The following is a 24,511-nucleotide window of genomic DNA, read 5'->3' as shown; positions in this document are numbered from 1 at the left end:
TAAAGCAAATAGCGAAATTATTTGGTTTGTCAAGCTCATACTTATTTTTCTTCTCTCATTTTTTGTCTCTCTCATGTTAAAATTATTCTCACATTCCTCACTACAGAGTAGGACAACTGTAACTGCCAGCTAATTTGCCTTTCAACTTGACCACTACACAGCAAAGAGCACATTCAGAGCAGATTAACTCACTCTTTCGTAAGGTAAAAGGGAGGGATGTGAAAACTGCCAGAGGAAGCTGGAATTTTGCATTCAGGCTGCTTTCCTACTCAAACAGTTGGGGACAGAAGACCAGTTGCCTCTGTTTCTTTGCTTAATTGTAAAGAAGCAAGTGAATTTTACATCGGTTCTTAAATATGAATTTTAAAGAACCTGCATGTCCTCCTCTCAGTAACATAACTTAAGCAACTACCTAAGTGAGAGAGCCCAAACACTTTGTGTGAGTGTCACACCCAAATCTGTCCATTTTGAGAGGGTATTTGCCCTTCTGATGGTGAAGGTTGCTTAGGGTGGCTATCAATGAGGGAAAATGTGCAATTGCAGGAAATGGTCTTGTCATGGGAAGGGATAAGAGGTCACCCATCCCAGCCTGGCACAAGGCCCTTATGTGGCCAGTCCTGCCACAGTCCAGGGGAACAGGGACCCTGTGGATCAGCAAGGGACCTGGCCAGGTCTTTCTCACTGCTGATTTAAACCACTGAAGTTGAGAGGTTTTCCCCCCCAAAAAAATTCAAGTGAGGTGAGTTAATGATAATAGTACCATGGCTATCCCATTGACAAAGTCTGGATTTTGTGTAGGTCTCTGTTTTCAGTTGTTTCTTGATGGCAAAACCAAGAAGCTTCTTGTTTTCCTTCAGATTCCCCCTCTGGGGGTGTCATGCTAACCTCACGCTTGGCAGGAAGAATTCAGTTACCTGACTGCTGTGACTGGAGCCAGTGCATTTCAGCACCCCAGGGCAAGCACACAGGGGTTGCTGCTGCATATCATCATCTCCTCTCGGAATCTGCACTTCATCCCTGCATACTTTGTGAGATCTGTGCTCTTTCAACTGTAATGTTTTCCCAGATGTTGCGGGAGAAAACTTCCCATCCTCCTTTTTCTTTGTACAGGTAACGAAAGTAGACTTTTGCTGAGTGCTGGTATCAAGTGCAGGTCTGAGTTTACTGTTTAAATGTCTGTGAACAAAGAACAGCAGAGACTAGGCTGCTAAATGTGCAGTGAGGTACTGTACTTTTCATTAAAAAAAAAAGTGAGATGTTATATAAAATGGTAGCTGCTTGCAAGAAATCCACAAATACAAAATGGGAAAAGGTAAAGGTAACACTTAGTTTCACTATACAGAAGATAGAATTGATCATGTTCTTTCAGAGTGGAAACTTTTATGAAAATCTTAATTAAAACAAAACAAAACAACACACAAAAAACAAACCCACAACCTTTCAATAAACTCAGATGATTATTTTTATCATTTGGTTGCCTTTTTGAAGTTGGAGAACATTGAGACAGAAAAAGTTATCTTGACAAAAATACTGTAACATACATAGCATAAATTAAAAGTCATTAAAGGGGAAAGAGAAAATTATTGATGGAAAGAACTCTGAGTATGAGATGCGTATATAGGTGTTTCCATCATCACTGATGATCTTGTAGAGCTGTAGATGCAAAAGAGAGTGTATGAAATCAGAACTAGGTACTTTATTACTTCAGGTATCTCCAGCCTAGTAGACATCAAACCAAGGACATTTGGCATTTGATATTGACTCAATAGGGTTTAAAATAATATGAAATACTGTATATGAATGCTGCATACAATATCATCTGAAATAATAACAAAAGGTAGTCATTTGTTTGTTATACAGCTCTTTACTGTTAGAAAATGTTGCATCCAACTCTACATTAGCAACACAGTAAACAATATACATTCTTATCACTTTAAAAAGATGAATATATGTTTATATCAAATTCAAGAACAACACATTTTTATTAAAGTTGAGTAAATACAAATAATATTTTTTTTTAAATTTTGTTTCGTGTCCTTTCCCTCTCTACCTTACTCCCCACTTTAAGGTGGATAAAGCTATTATATTTGTTCTAACAGATTTGAATTCCCCTTAAGGCTTTTAGTGACTAAGAATTGTTACAGTATTCTGGTTGTGTTCAAGACAGATTAATAGCTTGGAGTCTCTGGGAAGAAGACCAAAAATATAAATTGTAAATCAATTAAAATTTATTACTGGCAGCTTGTGGCTGCATAAATTTCTACTACATATTAGACAAGTTAATATTTTTTCATCTCTTTAGTACTTTATCATAATCTTGGTAAAATTGGCTTCAAAACTGATTTTATATAAAGATATGATACTAGATTTACCATAATATAAAGATTATATTAATTATTTCAAATAAACCATATTGTGCAAGGTGGGTGTGAGGATGAACTGCATATATTTGGCTTCTCAAATGTCGTAAGGTGTTATGAACTCTTATAAGAATAATCCTGAGTATCAACACAACAGATGCACTCCCAGGCATGAATGAAAAAGTCTGTTTCTTCTACATTCATTCTTAGTGAATTGTCCATTGACACAGGTATTGCATTTTTTTGGTGTGAAAATACATTTTTAGACTGATGAATCAAATTGTTGATCAACTACAAATGCAAATGACCAATCAGTAGCATATAAATAATTATAACTAAGCATAATGGGGATCTTGATACTGTACTATGAGCTCAAATAAGATTGGATTAATCAACTAAGACCTGATTCTGAATGCCTAATTTGGAGACATTCCTTTGGTCACAATATTTGGTTGACTTTCACAACTAAGATTTCATCGACTAACTGCTTTCAAATATGACATCACACAAATTTAAAAACAAAACAAAACAAAACAAACAAACAAACAAAAAAACCTGCTAGGTCTGCAAAGCATAATGCATAAAATGTCTCTTAGATGTTAAAAAATAACAATCATATCCTTGCTTGGAATAGGCACCTCATTCTTTTCTTTACAATTCATTAAGGAAGCAAAAGTCATGCATAAATTGTGTGTTCAATTTGCCATCATACATGCAGTATGCTTTAAAGTTGTTTTGTACTAAAAAAAAACACTAAATAAGTTTGATTGGGTTGTTTGTTTGTTTGTTTGTTTTTAAATTAGGTCACTACAAGTTTCTTTTTCCTTACTTTGAAGGGTTTCTTTTGTCAAAGAAATGAAGAAACAAACTGGATGAAGTCCCATTCTTATGTAATATGCTCGAGATCCATTGACTTTCACTGAACTACAATGATTTAGAGAAGTGGAAGACATGACCCCTTCTGATTTATTTTGGCAAATAAAAGTCTCTCCATATTTTGGCACTAAAAATGTTCTGCAATCACCAGTTACTGAATCTCTAGCAGTATTGATAAGGTAGTTTGAACATATACCTGTAACTGGCAGCCCAAGTAATTCAAAGCTGACTAAATTAGAAGTTTATTTCTAACCTTCATAGAAATAAAAGGTTAACAGTGATTTCCAGAGGTAGATCTATAGTGATATACATCAGTGTCAAATTCTTTTTCATTATTTATTTATTTTTAAATGTGGTTCAAAAGCATATTTGGCAAGAAATATAAAGAAATACACTTTCCTGGTTTGCTATTAGTAACAATGTATTTAAATTTTTGACAGAATACAATTCTGGGTTTGTTTTCAGCTTTTTATTGGAAAAGAGAAAGGAAATGTTCAGTTTACTTTTCATAGACTGCAGTTTAGAAAACTCGTATATTTGGACCGCAGAGATGTGATATAGACTCGCATACTGCTTTTAGTTGTTGGCATTTGAATTCTCTCAGGATTAGGTGCCCCATCATGTGTATCTCAAAGCTTTTGAGGGTCCATAACAGTCAGTAGTAGCTCAGGCCAACCCATGAAGTAGTTTGTAGTTTGAACAGGAGACAGGTCAAGCCAGTGAGTCTTCTGGAAGTCTTCCCAGCACACTCTTTATGATTAGTTGCTTGTACACAGTTCATCCACGAGTCTGTTCTCTAAGAATGAAAAACATGAAAAGAAGTTTCCATTAGACTCTAGTTTTAGTTAGGGTGAGGTGCGTTTGCCTACTACCTCTTACATGAAACATGTACTCAATTTAAAATGCAACAATAGTACATCAGAAGTACTTATGGACTTCATACACACAATATGACTGGTGTGTTTTCTTGAAACATCAAGGTCTTTTTGTGTGTGTGTGTGTGTCAGAAGACAGAAAATATTTAGATACACGCAAGATCTGTTTTCCAAAGACATGAGTTTGAAGTCATTTTACACAGAAAAAAAATCATTGTTACGACTTTATTAGCATATGCCTATCCTGCAAACTAATCAGAAACAAAGATTATCATTAGCCAGCATGCTTACTGGCACAGTTTTGACCTAGGCCAACTAGCAAATTGCCAGACAGCACCAGTGCACAGACTGAGAAGGAGAAGAGGCCAGGGATTACTCTGAACAGGGTTGCCTATTAGTTTCTGGTGCATCTAAGGAGCTGAGCAAAGGCTCTGAAGAGCTTTATTTGAACTTAAGAGCCAAAAGAGCACTTCTGTATGTAAACTGAACATGTCGTTATCATAGCTTACAAGTATAAACACAGAATTTACAAACACTGAATAGTAAATAAGGTAAATCTCATATTGACTAGATGTCTCATTCTCGCTGTTCATTTTGTATCTTAATTTCTATATAGGACTCTGAGCACTGCCATGGAATATATGGAGTCTTGCTACAAGTCAGAATCACCTTTGGAAACATAAGTGGTTATGCTAACCAAGTAAGCTGTCAAAGATTACTTCATTCATACAGGATAGACAAAGCAGGTGGAGTCTAAAGTTGCCAATGTTATCCTTTGGCATGCTGCTGACTATAGAAACTATTATGCTATATTCCTTTTTATTTAAAGTTAAATTACTTTGATTTAATGTAATATTTTGTGTCACAAAAGGACTGTATTAAAATAACATAAAAATATTAATTTTTTAGACTGAAATTGAGGTCTGTATGTTCAAGGCTGAGATGCTGAATGTGGTTTAAGAAGTTATTTAGGTATGAACATCTCTTATGGAGAAAGTACAAACCAACAATTAGGGATTTTGAAACGTTTCTAGATTAAATTCTATATTATTTTTCTTAGTGAGAATAAAACCTGGACTTTGGAAAATGTTGGCAAAGGTCATAGAGATTTTTGCTTAATGCAGTTGCCATTTTCAGTAGAAATTTTCTAAATATTTTTATTCCTTTCCTAAATGTGTGTTGAGTACACTTGAAAGGTGATAGATTGACAGCAACAGAAATTGTGCAGTGTTGACTAAGGATGTAGGAATGGTGTTCTTTGATGAAGAGAAGTGACCACTGCCTCTTCGTGTTTACTCTTGCTAATAATGTCTTCAGTACATATACTTTACTGCAAGACTTTTGCAAGATGGAATAATTTCATTGGTGCCAGTTAAAGGTAGAAATACGTGAAAGTGATTGTAAGATCTGTATTTAATTTATTTCACTCTTTCTTACTTCCAATAGGTTTGTAATGAAAAAACTACCTTGATAAGGAAGAATTCAGCTCACATTTTCCATTCTTCTAGATAAATAAGCCCTCAGCTAGAAACTACATTAAATTAATAAACAAAATATTCCAAAGAAGGGCACACAGATATTTATGATCTGTTTATCTCTGTTTGTTGTTGTTGTTGTTTGGTTGGTTGGTTGTTTTTTGTTTAAATGCAGTGGAATGTGGGCGAGGGATGGAAGGAAAGGCAGGAACAAACTGTGGAACAGACATGTTCTAAATGAGAATATAGTACCAAGAAAGCTAAAAGAAAATAAAATTGTTTTAATTGCTTATGGGTAAGCATAACTGATTACACTACTTTCTGCTCTCTACTGGCAATTCTCTTGTCTTAAAACTGCATTGTTTGAGCAGGCATGTCTATTCAGTAGATGGAGTTAGCATACACTACACATGAGTTTTTAATGTCATAAAAGCTTCCTAAAACGTTTCAAAGCCTGCTTGCTCTTTTTTTCCCCACTTAAAATAGCCCTGTTATAAAAATAAAAGTGCTGAAAGTTAAAATGATTTGACCGTGTATTTTTAACTGTCCCTGAACCTAAGACAAAGGCATACGTATCTGATTTCTCTAACCTGCTTACTCAGAAGAGGCTTATATTTGAAAGGACAATTCTTCAGTTGATAACTTTAACATTGCTATTTCATAATCTCTTTTGATATTTAATTTCTATTTATAGAATACAAACTGAAAGCTATCCTGAACAGAAAAACAAACAAACAAAACATAAAATAAACAAAAAATTACCCCCCCAAAAAAAAAAATTCCCAACAAATAAACAAACAAACAAAAACCTCCCACCAAAACAAAACCACCAAAACCAGCCAAGCAACCAATTAAAAAAAAAAAAACAACACCACCACCACCAAAAAGCAACAAACAAACAAGACTTCAAAACTTGGGGTTTGGGGGATCTGGGTTTGTTTTGTTTTGTTTTGTTTTAAATAGTACAGAAGGTTTTTGTAATCCTTAATTACAAATGATTGAATGAGTACAAAAACAACCAGCCCTAAAAAGAATGTGTGTATGAAGCAAATTTTGCAGAATCTTATTTTGCATAGGTCTATTAATTTTATCTCTTCAGGTCTGCGTCATTGAAGAATTTGTTCAATTTCTTAAACTTTCCCATAAATCATACAGACATTAGAGGTGGTTGTCTCAAAGCAAATTAATCTACCTTTTCATGTGCCAGTCACAGAGATGGAAATATTGCAGAAGATATGTAGCCTAATTTTCAAGTTTTGTTCTTGTCCACATTTGTATTTTGCTGTCTGATTGTGTTACTACTGATCTAATCCAGCATTAGTAAATTCTAATATATTATTGCTAGTTTCCATCTAACTTGCTTGAAATCTAGATCTATTATAAACCATCTGAATTGCCTTAGTGAAGAAAGTGAATTTCCCTGTCATATATATTACATCTAAAAACAATCACTAGAAAAATAGCAAAAAGCATTCTACTCACCACTTTAACTATTACCAATAAATACAACTGATAAGCTATGTAAGAAGTTGATATACGGTTTAGCTATTCAGACCAGATAGTTTCCCTCCAAGCATCAAACCAGAATGACTAACTAAGTTTACAGAGCAGGTGGTCCAGCAGGTAGCCCTGGTAACTTTAAAGCTTTCTGATCTGTTCTTTGAATGCTGAAAACATTTTCAAGAAAGGCATGATAAACTTCCACTTCCCCAGCATGGGTATTGGATATATGCTGCTTTATAGAAAGAGTTGAATTAGAAAGAAAACTTCCAGAAAATAGAATAAAACAAACAAACCCCAAAAACCATAAAAAACAAAACACAAAACAAAACCAAAACAGACAAAACAAACAGAAAAACAACAAAACAAAACAAAATAAAACCTGTTCACAGGCTAACATAAGAATATAAAATCTAAAAATATTTTTCATGAAAAAGTACAATGGTTACTTAATTTGTGACTACAATCAAAATAAGTTTTGTCATTGACTTTCAGGGCAGCAAGGTTCAGTTGGTATTCTTTTTTTTTTTTATTATTATTATTATTTTTGTGGTTTCCATTAAGATGAATTTTAGATATCAGACACATAAGGATTTTAGATATTAAAAAATATTTATTTTTTGTGCTTGATTTAAATCAAGAACTAATGTCTATACATTAATTTCTCAATTATTTGCAGATAGAAAATATCATGTGCAGTAAGTATGGACACACGATATAAAATTGTGCATTTTAACTCATTGAGTCAAGGAACATTTGTTAGGTCTACTGAGCATAAGATGTGGCTGTACTTAGAAAGCAATATGCACATATTCAGTGAGATGAGATATGCCACAACTTAGTTGAAAAAAAATACTGTGTCTTGAAGTGGTGAAGGTCAAACTGACTTTGAAGGAGACACAGTAATTGGATGGAAACTCAAATAAAAGAGCCTAAGACAGAGAGTTGTCATAATGGCTGGCATTATTATCTTTGTTTATGGCTATCTATATATTAAAATGAATAAATAAATTTAAAAAAGAGGGACAGGAGCAATCTTTAGGAAGGCGAGACCAAACGGGTGTGGCAGGTCCACATTGGATAAGGCTAACATCTTTTCTATACATTTTCCTGGCTGACAGCAAATGGATGCAGTATTTGAGCTACCAGGTAAACATTATGGATAGTACATCAGGTGTTAAAACTCACTCTCTGGCCTACTTTGAGATTAATGTTGTGCATGTTCTAGATTTTTAGGTTTTCTAGGACAGAATATACAAAATAGAATTAGAGAATCATAGAAGCATTTATTTGCAAAAGACCCTTAAGATTGAGTCCAACTGTAAACCTAATACTGCCAAGTCCACCACTAAATTATGTCCCTAAGCACCAGACTACCTATTTTTTAAATAATTTCAGGCGTGGTGACTCAACCACTTCCTTGGACAGTGGGTTCCGATATAAACCTCCCCTGGCACAACCTGAGGCCTTTTCCTCTCATCCTATCACTTGCTACTCGGGAGAAGAAACCAGTACCCTCTATGCTACCACCTCCTTTCAGGTAGTTGTTGCAATAAGGTTTCCCCTCAGTCTCCCTTTCTTCAGGCTAAACCGCTCCAGTTCTCTCAGCCGTTCCTCATAAGATTTGTGCTCCAGACCCTTCACCAGCTTCACTGCCCTTCTCCAAACTCACTCCAGCACCACAATATCTTTCTTGTAGTGAGGGGCCCAAAACTGAACACAGGATTCTAGGTATGGCCTCATCAGTGCCGAGTACAGGGGGATAATCACTACCCTAGTTCTGCTGGCCATATCATTTCTGACAGAAGCCAGGATGCTGTTGGCCTTTTTGGCCACCTGGGCACACTGCTGGCTCATGTTCAGCTGGTTGTTGACCAAGACCCCCAGGTCTTTTTCCATTGGGAAGCTTTCCAACCGTTCTTCCCCAAGCCTGTAGTGTTGCATGGTGATGTTGTGACCCAAGTGCAGGACCCAGCACGTGGCCTTGTTGAATCTCACAAAATTGGTCTGAGCCCATCAATCCAGCCTGTTCAGATCCCTCTGTAGAGCCTTCCTACCCTCATGCAGATCAAGACTCTCAACCAATTAAAGAGAACTGGCCCCAGTACTAAGCCCTGGGGAACACCACTCATGACCAACAGGATTTGACTCAATTCACCACAACTCTTTGGGCCTGGCCATTCAGCCAGTTTTTTACCCAGTGAAGAGTTCAGCCATCCAAGCTATGAGCAGCCAGTTTCTCCAGGAGAATGCTGTGGGAAACATTGTCAAAGGCTTTACTAAAGTCTAGGTAGACAACATCTACACTCTTTCCTTCATCCACTAAGTAGTTCACCTTTTCATAGGAGAAGATCAGGATATTCTAGTAGGACCTGCCTTTCATAAGCTCACCATCATCAAGCTCTAGACACTCCCTGACATACAGGGCTATCTCACCTCCTCTCCTTCCTTGAGTATTCCTTCTGAAGAGTTTATAACCTTCCAGTGCAGAACTCCAGTTGTGTGAATCATCCCACTAGGTTACCGTGATTGCAACTATATAATATTTTTCCAGCTGCACAATAGCTTCCAGCTCCTCCTGTTTGTTGAGCAGGCTGCATGCATTTTTGTAGATGAATTTCAGTTGAGCTATTGATCCTGCCGGCTTTTTTGAGGGAGAAGCCTTAATTCCCATGTGACCTTTCTTGGGCACTTCTGTGGTTTCTAACACATCAATAACCCTTGTGTCTCTGCTGTTGCATGGAACTCCATCCCTACCTTCACTGATATGGCAGACCTAAGGACTTCACTAGCACACCAACCCTCAAACATTAGTGTAACACCCTCAAGCTTGTCTCTAGTGAGTCTGGTTTTATCTCTTCCCCCCTTCAAATCTAGTTTAAAGCTCTTTCAGTGAGCCTTGCTAACCCCTGCACAAAGATCCTTTTCTTTAGCACAAGTGTACCCCATCTGTCGCCAGCAGGCCTGGTGTCATATGAAAAAAAACACAACAACAAAATTTTGTCAGTCACACCAGCATCAGAGCCAGGTATTGATCTGCTGGCTCTTCCTCTTTCTTCCTTCATCATTCCTTGCAAATGGCAGGGCAGAGGAGAACACTACTTGTGCTCTTGATCCCTTTACCAGTCATCTCAAGGCCCTGGAGTCTCTCTCGGTTACCCTCAGGCTTCTTATTGCCACTTTGTTGCTACCCACATGGAAAATCAATAAAGGATAATAATCTGAGGGCCATACCAGGGCAGAGGAAGTTCTTGTAATTGTGTACTGCAACTGGACAATTGTGCAGTAACTGGAACTTATTGCAGATGGACTGTTAGGTAGTAATACTATAGTTCTCTACCAGCCTCTCACAATTTGCAGGTTAGGACTTTCCTGGATCAAAATACAGGACACATAAGTAGTTTTTTTTTAGGAATTTTGCTATTACTCTTTCATTTCACATACAGAAAGTCTCCTCTAGCAGTAAGTTCCACAACTACACAAATTTCTTTCACTCATTTTGAACTTGCCTTGCTGTTGAATTTATTTTCCCTTGTTTCTGAATTGACAAAATGTGCCAGCTTACATTCAGCATGCATCTATGACACCAAAGAATCCCATTATTTCCTCTTTCAGTTGTGTCTTTTCCTAGTATTAGATTTAAAGCCTTTTTATTTATTCTTTTCTGCAACATGATCATGGACAATTGAAACAGTGAAAGCAGGGCAGAGTAAAGATACTGGCATGATTAGCCCACCATGATTAATCTGAAAGACAGTATGGTCAATCTGTATAAATGTATTAGGAATTTAAATACCAGAGAAACACAGATTTGCTATATAAAAGAATGGATAGGAACTATGAACCTGAATAGCTAGAATAAAGTAAAAATTCTTACAATTACAGTTTTTTTGAAAAGATCTTCCAACCAGAGCAAACACAAATAACAAACAAAACAGAACAAACAGAAAACACAACAAAAAAACGCACACACAAACACACATTTTTTAAAATAAAAATCAATATGTTTGTTAAAGAGATAATATGATATGGTGGCTGAAGAAAGGGAGGAGTCAAAATATTCTAACTCTAGATTGCAGTCATCTAAATATTTCAAGTTAGGTACTGTTGTTATGCTAATTTGATAAAATCTACATTAATAATATTATTATTACTGCTTCTACAAATGTCCTGTTAGTTTGCTTCTGTATCACTAAAAATTAATGATCCCTGAAGCTACTGGAGGACAAAGACACATTTGCAGAGATATTCAAATTATCATTGCCTATAGAAGAATTGTTCCGCAAGTAAATGGAAGATATCACCTTTTATGTATGTCGGTTTGGCATCTCTTATAAACATTAAATTCAACTAAAGAGAAAAAAAAAAAACAACAATAAATAAAACAAAGTGATAAAAGGTGTTCCTGAGTTTAATGAAAGACACAAAAAACATCAAAAAGTACTTAATATCTTCATTTTGTTTGCTACGATTGCCACAGATTTAGTCCAAACATACTCTTTAAGTCTTTCTGGGGGAGGAAAAATAAGCTCTGGTTTATAGCCGTCACTGCCAACTTTGAGCCTGAAGGAAATTTTTACAGCTGAGTTATAAACTCCTAAATATAAGCATTTATAATGGCAAGGTTGACAGGCCTTTAATTTCAACACTAGCCAGTGTCAGTATAATAATTTGAAAAAGATAATAATTTCAATGAGGTCAAATCCAAGTTAAAAATGTGTGCTTGGATCTTGTTAGCCCACAAGCATGCATATATCCTTAATTGCACCCTCACTTAATTTAGGACTGCCTAAAAAAATATAATGTTTTATTTTTTTAACTATATCATTATTCCCATGTCCTGAAATTTTCTGGCCAGACTGTAGACAAAATCCTGAATGTATTTTTTATGTAATCTTCACTGCTTGGTTTTGGATCTCCAACTATTTTTTCTTCTACTTCCTCTCTGTATAAATAGAGCATATGGTAATTTATTGAGTAATTAAGAGTTATAAAATATATAACTCATAAATATATTTAGTCATAAAATCACCCTTTTCTTTACTACATCATGCGGCATAATCTTAGTGATGTTATTGCCATTTTTCCTCCCATAGCTCTCACACAACTTTCTTGTTTCCCCTTCATTTCATCACCTTCAGGCTGATTCCTGAAAGCATCTTGTGTTAGGCAATGCCCTGTCTGCTTTTGGAGAATTGTTCTGCCCTTCTGCATACCAGTAGAAACAACAAATATAATTCTTACTAATAACCTCTAGACCCCTGAGATCAAGGCATACGCTAATCCCCCTCCCCAAGATTCAGAGTAGCTTTCCTAGTTGTCCATAACCACAGGAAACTTTCTTCACTGCGTACGAAATCAAGACTTGGACCTTCTTCCACTCTTTGAGTGTCTTTGCACATTGTTCTAGCAAATACATTAATTTTATGAAGTCCCAGTGTACTCATTAAGAATGACATCCGTTTGACTATGTGCTGCCTTGATGCTACGAAAAGGTAAAATGCAGATAAATCTTTTTATTATGAATATCCTAAATATACAAAGAAACTTCATGTATTTATGGAAGGCATATGTCAGCAAATGTAATAAAACCTTGCCTAACCTACTTATACAAAGATCTTATCCAAAAGGTACGTTCTCCTGCACGAATTCAGCTGCCTCTTTGTACATAACTTCCTGGTCTCTGTAGTCAAGGACTGTTCCTCTGACTCACTCCACATTTCAAGGTGCATTTACCAAAGGACATGCACAACATTAATCTCAAAGTAGGCCAGAGAGTGAGTTTTAACACCTGATGTACTATCCATAATGTTTACCTGGTAGCTCAAATACTGCATCCATTTGCTGTCAGCCAGGAAAATGTATAGAAAAGATGTTAGCCTTATCCAATGTGGACCTGCCACACCCGTTTGGTCTCGCCTTCCTAAAGATTGCTCCTGTCCTTCTTTTTAAAATTTATTTATTTATTTTAATATATAGATAGTCATAAACAAAGATAATAGTGCCAGCCATTATGACAACTCTCTGTCTTAGGCTCCTTTATTTGAGTTTCCATCCAATTACTGTGTCTCCTTCAAAGTCAATTTGACCTTCACCACTTCAAGACACAGTATTCTTTTTCAACTAAGTTGTGGCATATCTCATCTCACTGAATATGTGCATAACTATGTGTGAGAGAGAGAAGACGATGGACATCTAGTGAGGGATTAGTAATATCTGGAGGTATACATAGTGTCCATTAATGTTCCTACTATTTGAAATATAATTTTAATTGATATTTCCATATCTGGAATAGTTCCGTTTATAGTATACATCAGTCCATGCTGCACTGAAGTGATCTTTAGGGTATTTACTTTGTTGTATCCTTAAGTACAAAAATCACATTTCCATCAAATTTACAGCAATAAATCGTTGTAGCAGATAATCATGTCAGTCTTTCTCACATACCAATAAAAGTCCACAGGGCATTTAAAGAGCTTAAACATTATTGTTGACTATGCAAAGTAACACTGTAATTAACTTTTGTATTTATATTTCCTGCACTTTTTATTTAAACATCTAAAAAAAAAAAAAATAAATAAAATTCTGAACTTTAATATTAGCACAGAAGAAAGCCAAATATTAAGAGTAGAAATTTACACATATTTTGCCTCACTATGGCAAGGTCTTATCTCTTGCACACACAAGGTATAAAGGGACAAGTGAAAAATAATCCTTGTATCTTACTTCTGAATTTCTTATTCTTTCCAAAGAAAAATGTTTTCAAATGGCTTCTGAGAAGCTTAATTTTATTATGGTCCAGCCTGTAACCAGTGCTAGAGAGAAGGGAGAAAAGAAAGATGCTTCTAAAACTATTCCGGTTGGAATAACTCTTAGATAATTAGAATAATAGAATATTCAAAGTTAGAATGCGACCATGAAAGATCATCTGGTTCAACATTTTGTGGGAAAGGGATCTTAGATGAGATTATCTAACACCCTGTCCAATCACTTCCTTAAAACCTCCAGTGATGGAGATTCCACCATGATCCTGGAGAGGTTGTTCCAGTGAATAATTATTCTTACTATAAAAGAACAGTTTTTTGTGTCAAAATAAAATCTCTCCTGATGCAACTTGTACACATTGTCCCTTGTCTTCTCTCTGTGGCTCTTTGTGAAGAGAGAGCCTTTGTTCTTTCTGTAGCCACCTTTTAAGTACTGGAAGAGGTATGCCTCCCTCCACCCCCTTGAGCCTTCTACAGGGAGAAAAAAAAAAAAAATCTAAGTCCTTCAGTCTTTCCTCACAAGAGAGGTTCTTCAGCCATTTGATCATCTTTGTGGCCCTCCTTTGGACCTTCTACAGTCTGTCTACATATTTCTTGAATTGTGGGGACCCAAACTGAACACAGTACTGCAGGTACATCCTGATGAGCACTGAATAGGGTGGGATGATCACATCTCTGTCTCTGCTAGTAATGACCCAGAATCTGATTTGCCTTTGTTGCTGAAGTGGTTCACTGCTGACTCTTGTTCAGTTTGTTATCTACCAAGACCTTCAAGTCCCTTTCAGTAAGGCTGCTCTCCAGCCACACAGATGCTAGCCTGCACTGGGCTCCTTGATTATTCTGTCCCATGTACAGGTCTTTGTTAAACTTCATACTGTTCTTGCTAGTCCACTCTTCCAGCCTGCCAGATCTCTCTGTATAATGGCTCTCCCTTCAGACATGTCTACCCCAAACACTCGTCTTGGTGCCACCTACAAACTTGGTGTCAGTGCTTTCAGTCCCATCATCCAGACCATTTGACATTGAACAATGTAGGGCCCAGTATTGATCCCTGAGGGACCCCACTTGCGACAGGCTGCCAGCCTGAGTAAAAACCATTGTTCATCACCATCTGAAAGTGACCTGTTAGCCAATTTCCTGATCATCTCACAGACCAACTATCTGTATCTCGTCCATTTTTTCAAGAGAAGACTACAGGAAACACTATTGAATGCTTCGCTGAAATCCAGGTAAAAAAATGTGCACCACTCGTCTTGTGTCAACGTAAGAACTTATTTTTTTATAGATTATCAGGTTAGTCTGGAATGAATTGGTTTTGGTAAATCCTTTCTGGCTTTTCGCAATCACCTGCTTCATTTAATTATTAATAGTTTCTAGAAGGACTTGTTTCATTATTTTCCCAGTTATTGAAGTAAGAACAAATGAACTAGTGCTGTCAAATTACAATACTAGCTCATGAGTAGTTAACAGAGAGAACAGAAAAAAAAGTCAGCAAATGCACATTTAAGTTCCTTTTCCTAAAATACATATTTGAAGCAGCAGAATAAATTAGGTGTAATTTACTGGCAAGTTAATCTGTTATCTTAAAGCACTATAAATTTAAAGTATAAATAAACTTGACTATAACATCATTTGATTTTTAAAGAATCTTATTCAAGACATGTTAGAGATAAAGTTCTTAAAAAAGCTTGGTTTATGTTTGGTAAGCTAACAAGAAAAAAGACATTGCAACAAATGTTGATATTCTCATCGAAACAGAATTCAGGCCAAATTCTCTCTTATTTTCTGAAAAGAATAATGCAAGAGTGAAGCATTATGCCAGGGAATTATTTTCTCACAAGTAATTCTCAGCATGTCTAGAGATGGGATCATTGATTGTTGCACCTCAAAGCATCCAGTCAAATATAGTAATGAGATGATGCCCTGTGAAGTGGTACATTAAGAGACCAGCTTCCCTGCTTTCCCTCCACTACTGGGAATAGATTTTGCTATCCAAGGAACAGTCAAGCAGTCTGTTCAAAATCAGAATGAAAAAGTGTAGTAGCCTTCTAACTTGCAAATTTTAGTATTTTACCCTACATATTACAGAATTATACTTTGTAATTTGTGTTGTCATATCACGGTCGGAATTCAAAAAAAATTGCTTCAAACAGGCAGGTTTTGTTGGTCTGTAAAATAACTCAGTAATTTAGAACCATTTAATTTCTCCAGGACTACTTCAGTGCAGATGTGAGTATATGTGTATGATGAAATGCTATCAGTTTGACTTTATTTTCATCTAAATCTGTTTTCATTAAAATGATAAAAATTGTTTTCTTGAACTTCCAAATGTAGTTGACTACTTTAGGACCTGTGACAACCAATGTACAACTCTGATAGGGTTTTAGATAGGCTTAAAATGCACTTTCAAACTCAATCACCCAGTCATCTCTTTGATTTCTGTTTTTTTTCTTGCTTGGAATGAAGACAAAACCTTTTACAGAGTTTTGTACAGCAAAACAGTGTTGAAATATCATTTTTTCCACTTGTAACAGGAAGTGATTTCTTTCAGTCTTGCTTTCCCAAACTGTTCTTCTTGTTCTTCTCTTGTGGACTCTCTGATCAAGTCTGTTGAAGACCTATTCTGTCATTTCTCAGGACTAAGAGACCATTGTTTTGCAACATTCAACAGAATCAAAAGTAAAAATGTTTGCATTCTGTAGAAACATTGCTCTTTGAAATAGATTCTGTTTAAGTTTCCAGCCAACTGTAGTAGCGAATATCTTTAGCCTCATAGGCTAGGTTTTATGTTAACACTTTACACGAGGGGCTATGCAGCTATAACTTGAGTATTAGATGATGGAATTTAATTAGATCAGATATGAAGTGATAATAATATAACAGTAAGTTGTACGCATCACAAAGAAAAGCTCCTTGCTTTATAGCTGAAGTATTTATGGATGCTCTTGGAAACTATAATGTCATCAAGCATTTCTTAAAGAAAACCCTATAATTCAAGCTATAAAAAAAAAAAATATAATTTATATACATTGGCTGCAAATTTCAGTTGACTCAGAAAGAGGTAAATAAAACTTAAAAGGAATCTGATACATCGGCTGCTAAAGATAAAAAGTTGATTTAGAGGTTGATTTTCATAAGAAATAAAACAATACTCCTTCCTGACAATCATGTATCTCTATTAGCGCGATCTTTTGCAAAGGAAAAAGCCATAGGAGAAGGTTTCTTCCTTCTCAAAAGAGTGCACAACATCTGAGCCATCTGAATCTCTTGAGTTAGTTTTACCCATGTGAAAGTTTTTTCTGTAGCTGCATCCTGGACCTACTGTGAACTTCAAGGTTATTGAAAGGTGTACAGGTTGTATTAGTCAGTGATTACCAGGCAATGTCTTTCTTGCCTTTTCTATAAAATAACAACCGGTAATTGAACAAAAGGGATCTGAAGTAAAAGATACATTTGGACATACAGATGCTTGTTCTTCCTAAATTTTCTACTGATGCTAATTATCCTAAGAAATCACTATCTAGAAAGGTTAGTGAAAATATTTTCTTCTTTTCCCAAATTTTTATAATTATCATATTTATTCACAGTTATCAAAATTACTGCTTGATCAAAAATTTGCAAAAATTGAAATGTCTACTTTTACTTTCAGTTTATTGATCATATTTCCCTGTCCCAGTGCTTAACCTTCCCCTAGCATATTTACAAATTAATTTATCCAGACTTGGAAAGAAAGGTTGCATTATCTTTAAAGAATGAAATTTAAAAAAAACAATTAAGAAAACAACAAAAAAAATCTAAATGTTGGACTACCAGTTCTAATGTCAAAGTGCATAACTTCAAGAATGTATGTAATTTGTAACAAGGTTTCTGCCATTCTAAATTCAGATTTTTTTAATTCTCAGTTACATTTAAGTAATAACTGGTCTTTTATACAACTGACAACTAAAATGAGATTCAGAAACTTAATGCACAATATGTTCAGGTGCCCCTTTGTAAATTTTAGGTTGGAAAAACCATCAACACCAGGTATTCAAAACACATGTAACAATCTGATAATCTGATTTATAGTACAATAAGTGAACTTTGATAAGTAATATGTTTATTTACAACCATTTTGTTTGATAGTTTAACTAAATACAGATCACATGCTGGATTTAGAATATATTGCTGAGATGACTCTAGATATCAGAAGTAATTATTTTCCTTTTTACCTTGTCTTTTTTTAAAAAAAATAATTTAAGATCTATTCAGATATTATTCCTTAAAGCAGAATTTATAGACATATCCTTTCTTCCTAATACACTATTGTTTCCTCTCAAGAAATAGTGAAGTAGTTCTTCCATACTCCTTAAACCACTCAGAAAAAGTACCCACAGTTTAACAGAGATCTAAGTATCAAAAGCAGTGTGGAGTACTTGCATTAAGAAAAACTAACTATATTAAAAGGCTGATTTTAAATTCCCAGCTATCTTTTCATGGGCTATGTCTCTGTAAGCCCAAGAAATTTGCATGCACACTCCTCACACACTGTGACCCTGTGAAATTAGGGGTACCCATCCTCAGTGAATTACATGGATCCTGCAATGCAGAGCCAAGGTCTCATAGCCCTGTTCTCCAGCTAGCAGTCCATTCCCAACTAATATTTGGCTTGAGGGGCATACCCAGACCTACTCAGGCTGAAGAACCGCATCTCACCAGGGAGGACAAAGCTAAAAACACAAATGAAGCAACAAAGCCAGCCTAGAGCTCCATCTGTCTCCTCACTTTCTGTCCTGGGTACCTTGTCATCTGCTTCATCTTTCTCTCCAAGGACAAAAAAGTGAACATAACAAAGGAAGACTACCTGTGCCATGAGCGTGGAAATCTGCTCAGTCCTGCTCACTGATCGAGCTATAAATACAGCCACAGCTGTTTCTCCAGGACCTTTCTTTTCCGCTTAAAGACAGTGAATTTGTTGTTCACCATGGTTATACTGCTCTAGGCTGATAATTTTTCCTTCATCTTCTTCTTGTTCTGCTTCTGCTTCATCCCGTTCTTTATTATTATTGTTTTTGTTGCTCCAGTGCTAAGGCTGGCCTGACTTTAAAACACCATGTAATTACTTTATCTCTTTTATTCTGGAATTTGTTCAAAATCTGTCAAAAATTTGCTTCTGAAAATGAACATGAATTACAGCAAATTATACTGGAATAATATAAAAGTTAGTGAAACTGAAGCTCCTGGAGCCAGAGCAGAGATTCCCCTGCAGACCATGGTGAGGCTGGCTGTCCCCATGAAACCCGTGGAGGTCAACAGTTGACCAGAAATCCACCTGCAGACCGTGGAGAACCCCACATCGCAGCAGGTGGATGTGCCCTGAAGGAAGGTGCAGCTATGGAGAGTCCACACAGGAGCAGACTCCTGGCAGGAGGAGAGCCCATGTTGAAGCAAGTTTTCTGGCAGGACCTGGGACCCCAGGTGGGACTGATGCTGGAGCAGTCTGTTTCTGAAGGACTGTACCCCATGGAAAGAACCTATGCTGGAGAAATTCTTGAAGAACTGCAGTGTGTGTAGAGGACTCACACTGGAGAACTTTGTGAAGGATTGTATCCTGTGAAAGGTACCCCATACCAGAAGAGAGGAAAAGTATGAGGAAGAAAGAGCAGAAGAAGGAAAACATTATGAATTGACTGAAAGCCCCATTCCTCATCCCCCTGCGCTGCTCAGGTTAGGAGGTAGAAGAGGTGAGACAGCAGTTGAGACTGGGAAGAAGGAAGGGGTGGGGAAAGGTGTTTTTAGATCTGTTCTTATTTCTCACTATCCTCATCCACTATTAATTGGCAATAAATTAAATTAATTTCCCCAAGATGAGCTTGTTTTACCTGTGATGGTAACTGGTAAATGGTCTCCCTGTCCTTAACTCATGAGCTTTTTACCGTATTTTTTCCCCGGTCACGTTGAGGAGGGGGAGTGATAGAGCAGGTTGGTGGACACCTAGCAACCAAACAAGGTCAACCCACCACACTGTTATCTAGGTGGAAAAAAAGAATGTACTTAATACACATATAAACTACATTGAAAATATACTTCCTGGACACTTTAAATATAAATTATTTTCCTTCTATTTTTTTCCCTTATATCTGTGGTGGTTTGTTAATGTACTTATAAATGTCAAGCTGATGGCTTTTATTTTATAGAAGCAAAACACCATATTTGATAGGAACAAGAAAAAAAAGCCTACAAAGACATATATCAACAGAAAAAATAAGGTAATTCCAAAATTTATTAGGGATATTTTCCTTTTTTTTTTTTTTTTAAAGTAGAAAAGCGTGTGTAAGCGTGCTGGTTACACAAAATGAAGATATAAATATGGCAAAACTTTTTTTTTTTTTTTTTTCTCCAGCATCCCAATCTTCACTCAAACATTCGGTTGTCACTGAACTCATGTCTATCCATAAAAATTTTGTAAAGTGAAATACTAATAATGACCCTAAGTAGCGGGGAAACTGCTACTTCCTTATTAAAATAAGTAGCACAATAAAAATGTCAGGGCAATTCTTTTTCTGGCATAACAAATCTCCTTGCTCAATAAAAGGAAGTATTCATGTTCATGTTAAAACAAATTATTTGTGAATTCATGCATCCCTGTGGAGATTCCATTGATTTAATTAGGGTGTAGACTACTTCTGCAGCTCCTTAAATTGGAAAAGTGACTGTTTAGATAGTCTGATAGTTTTATGGGAAAAAAATTGATCAGGACCATTTGCAAAGGGGCTCGAGCATTGAAGCATATAATGTTCAGGTGCCCAGTGATTTGTGAAATAAACAGATTTTGGTAGACTAGGAATGCCATGCTATGTTAGCTTAGTTATCTACTGGAAGCAGGTTAGCTGTACCATCTACAAAGCATAAAATACATATGGAAAATCAAACACTTAAACCCGGGTTTCAAAGCAGGCAGGACTATAATGCCAATAACTTTTTAACTCTGCAGCCCAGAACAGATCAGTTATTAGATTAGGAAAACACAAAGAATCTTCCAATTTTTTTTTTTTTTTTCCCCCACAGAATAATGGTGAGAGACCCCTATGGACAGTTTTGAGCTCAGATCCTTTCTTCCAACTGAATTAGAAAGAGGATTTAGAAAAACAAACAAGCAAGCAAGCAAGCAGACAGCGCCCATCTCCTCTAAGTCTGTCAGTGAAACAAACTGGCCCATGAACATATCCAATCAGAAAAAGAAAACCAACCAACAAATATAAAACCTAAAACTGAATAATTTTACTGAGGCCAGAAATTTAGTTATGTGTGATACCTGCGAGTACCACAAATGATGAAAAATGTAATGTACCTGATCTGTAAAATCAAAACCTTAGAAGTGTTTTTTATCCACGATGCAGTCTCATACTGAGTAAACTGACCAACCTATTTTAAGATATCAAAAGCAGATTATATGTTAACTAAGCAAAAGGAAGGACAAATGGGTTCAGAACTAAGATTTTCTTCATTTTACTGTTATGAAAAGTATCTTTAACTCTGTAAACTGCCTCTAAGATTGGGCGTCATCCAGGGCTGCCAAACACCTGTTACACGTTAAACCCACAGTGCTGGGAATATGTGTCATCCTACTGAGGGATTCTAAAAACAAAAGGTCATGGTGAGTCCTTAGACGTGTCAGCATACGTAAGACCTTGAATTTATTTTACATAAAGTTGTCAAATATATACACATATATGCATTTAAAATGGCATAGTTCTTCCTGATAATTATAGAACACAAGGAGATCAAAATGCAACATTATCAACAGTGATGTATCCATTGATTCCAGATTATATCTACAGAAATGCTACAGTCTTGCAGAATCTTGTCATTGTCACCTTTCCGAAAACCTACATTCAGACATTCCTTCAGGTGATCCTTGCACCATCTCCTGATTCACACTCAGAGGAATATGCCACTGCTCACCATGATTATGCTTGAAGGAAGACAGGGCGCCACAGGGGATAGAAGCTCTTATAACAGAGGCATATTTTCTGTCCGATCCACTGTCATAACTTGCAAAATGTGACTGCCATTAGGCACAGAGTGTGCTTTCCTGTTATATTATACAATATATGATAAGCCTTTTAAAGCTAGCTATTGTCCATCACTCACCTGACCTGTAAATATATTAAGTAGTTTCTTTGGAATGGCTTTAATACTTCATCTCTTACTACTCAGGGCAATGACTGTGAAGCATAACTGAGTCCTCAGAGGAATGATAGCATCTCCTGAAAGACAAAACCAAAACAAAAGAAACCCCTCAACAAACCAAAGAAAACCCCCCAAACCAAAAAAACACACACGTACACCCCCCAAACAAACAAACAAGGAAACAAAAACTGTCAGTAAACACTCATTGACACTTTTTTTACCCTTCCTGTGTGATTTTAAACTCTTCTGTGTTTTAAAAGGAAAATATTACTTAGTTTTAGAAGACTTCTCTGTAAAAAGGCAAAATAAATTTTCTTCATGTGATCAATTTTGGAAAATGGGATGAATTAAAAAAGAAAAATATGAGACAAACTTACCTACAGTCTCATACATTGCTGATCATATTGGAAATATAATAATTCCTACATTCATAAGAAGATGACACAGTGTTTATTTGCTTTTGGTTTTGTTTGTTTTGTTTTTAAGTACTTGAAATAATATATATCAATTGATTGATTAAATAGCCGGAGTTTGTTGATCAAGCCCTCAGACCACTATGAATTCAGATTATTGAAGCTTCTGGGCCTACTTGGCCATGCAGAATATCCTATTTTTTTGAAGAAATGTTGTATGAGAGCAGGATATCAGCAGAAAACCCTACATGGACTTCTGAGTTAAACCCTGTAACCCCCTTCCCTTTCCCTCTCCCTTTCCTTATTTTTTCTTTTTTCTTCTGCTAGGAAGTCATGGGATTTCAAAAGTCTTATTCAGAAACATTAAAAAGATTTATTTTAATGCTTGAAGATTGAATTTAAAATCTGCAGAGATAAACATTTACTGTGCTGCCTCATTGTCATGCTATGATTTGAAATACTTTGAGTTTATATATTCTTGGTTCTGTCACACATTCTGAACTGTGTAAGAGGACTGTTACCTTAATTCAGACTACTATATTTGATAAAAGAACAAGATACAGTATACTGTTGTATGAATTATTTGCTGTATTATTCATAGAGATGGGTTAACTTATAAGTGTGGATCAAAAATAATTATTTTTTTAATGACTCTCAATCTAAACTACAAGACTGAGAAAACACATTTTTGTCTAAATATTAAACACATGGCTGCCTGGAAAGAGTCATGTTTGTGGCCGTCTTCTTTCCAGGATAAAACTGAGCAATACATCTTCCATGAAAATTTCAGAGTGTAAAAGTGAGGTATACAAAGAGGTTAGAAAGATTGCTCCCACAAAAAAATGCAGTGAGTGTAATTGTAGCTCAGTGTTAAACAGATCATCACAAAGGGAGATGTTCATTCACAGAGATAATCCCACAAGAACTGCAAAGCCTCACACAGAAGCTTAGTTTGAACAATAGTTAGCAAAGAATTTCTTAGTGTTTCTTATAAGTTTTCTTTGTCCTGTATGCATGTGTAGTATTTGGAGCAGGGATATCAGGAAAAAAATAACCAACTAAGGAATACAGCAGTTAAATACAGGTGTGTTGAGAGATACTGTTTAAATGTGTAGATATAATCCGATTAATTAAGCACCTTTCTATTCAGTATCACTAAGGACAATCTTTAGTAAAGAGACATTAAGTGTGCCTGTCAATAAATTAAGGTTACAAAGCCTTATGAATATTGCACTTATCAAACGTCAGCTATCAGAAATTCTGTCCTTCAGAATTTCTGTGAGATTGTGTCAGAGTCCCATATTCTCTAACCAGGTTATTTTAGATATTCCACATGTGGAGGGTGTAAAGTTCATGATCAAATTTACTTCTCTGAAGATTTTTGATGTTATACAGGATTTCCGATTTAGCAGAGTGATACAAAATATGCTGAAAACACAATACAAACATAAGTTAACACTTAACAAAATAAAGCAATTGCAATACACAGTTCAGTCAGAATGTGATTTCCACTACCGGTCTCCAAAATGTACTCACCATCATGACTCTGGGCCACCCCAATTGCTAGGAAATAGTATGTGTGCTGAAGCCAGCTCAAGCCCACTGTTCTCTTTGAAATTATTTTGTTAGCTGCTTAGTGTAATCTTCTGTTGGGCTGAGCTACATATTCACTCCACCTGTGCTGGCCTGGAGAACTCAGGCAGACATTCACACTCTTTGAATGAACTCAGGGAGGAACATTTACACTACCAGCTGATCCACTCAATTGACATAGCTGTTTATCTAAAGCAAAGGCTGCACTTGTGCCCCCTTTGTGTTGAGATGGATTCAGTTTCTTTGCAACAGCTGTGGTCAGTCACACTGAGCTTGACAGGCACACCACCTTTGCCCATCTCCACTGGGCCATCTTCCACTGCAGGGGTCTACTGGTCAGCCATAGACCAGAAGTTTGAGGAGAATGGCTTGCTATTTGCAGTGCTCCTCTCCAATAGTTTTTCTTCTGGATTTTCAGAAAGCATTGGACTTAGGACTTTTCCATTATTTTACAGACCAATAGCCTTACCTTTTACCTGTCAA

At 36.2% G+C, this 24,511-nt stretch overlaps 1 long non-coding RNA gene across 1 annotated transcript; it reads right to left on the bottom strand.

The window, feature by feature from the left end:
* Window positions 1-1,596: 1,596 nt before the first annotated feature.
* On the bottom strand, window positions 1,597-24,174 carry LOC110362846 (uncharacterized). The gene is made up of 3 exons (XR_002420506.2): window positions 23,972-24,174; window positions 21,984-22,099; window positions 1,597-4,032 (listed from the first exon to the last, which is right to left on the bottom strand). It is a non-coding gene; the product is annotated as an uncharacterized LOC110362846 (long non-coding RNA).
* Window positions 24,175-24,511: the final 337 nt, after the last annotated feature.

Source organism: Columba livia, chromosome 1 (assembly GCF_036013475.1).
Source record: "Columba livia isolate bColLiv1 breed racing homer chromosome 1, bColLiv1.pat.W.v2, whole genome shotgun sequence".
NCBI classification, from domain to species: domain Eukaryota; kingdom Metazoa; phylum Chordata; class Aves; order Columbiformes; family Columbidae; genus Columba; species Columba livia.
Note: the sequence above shows the minus strand (reverse complement) of the source record. Positions and strands in the feature narration are given on the sequence as shown.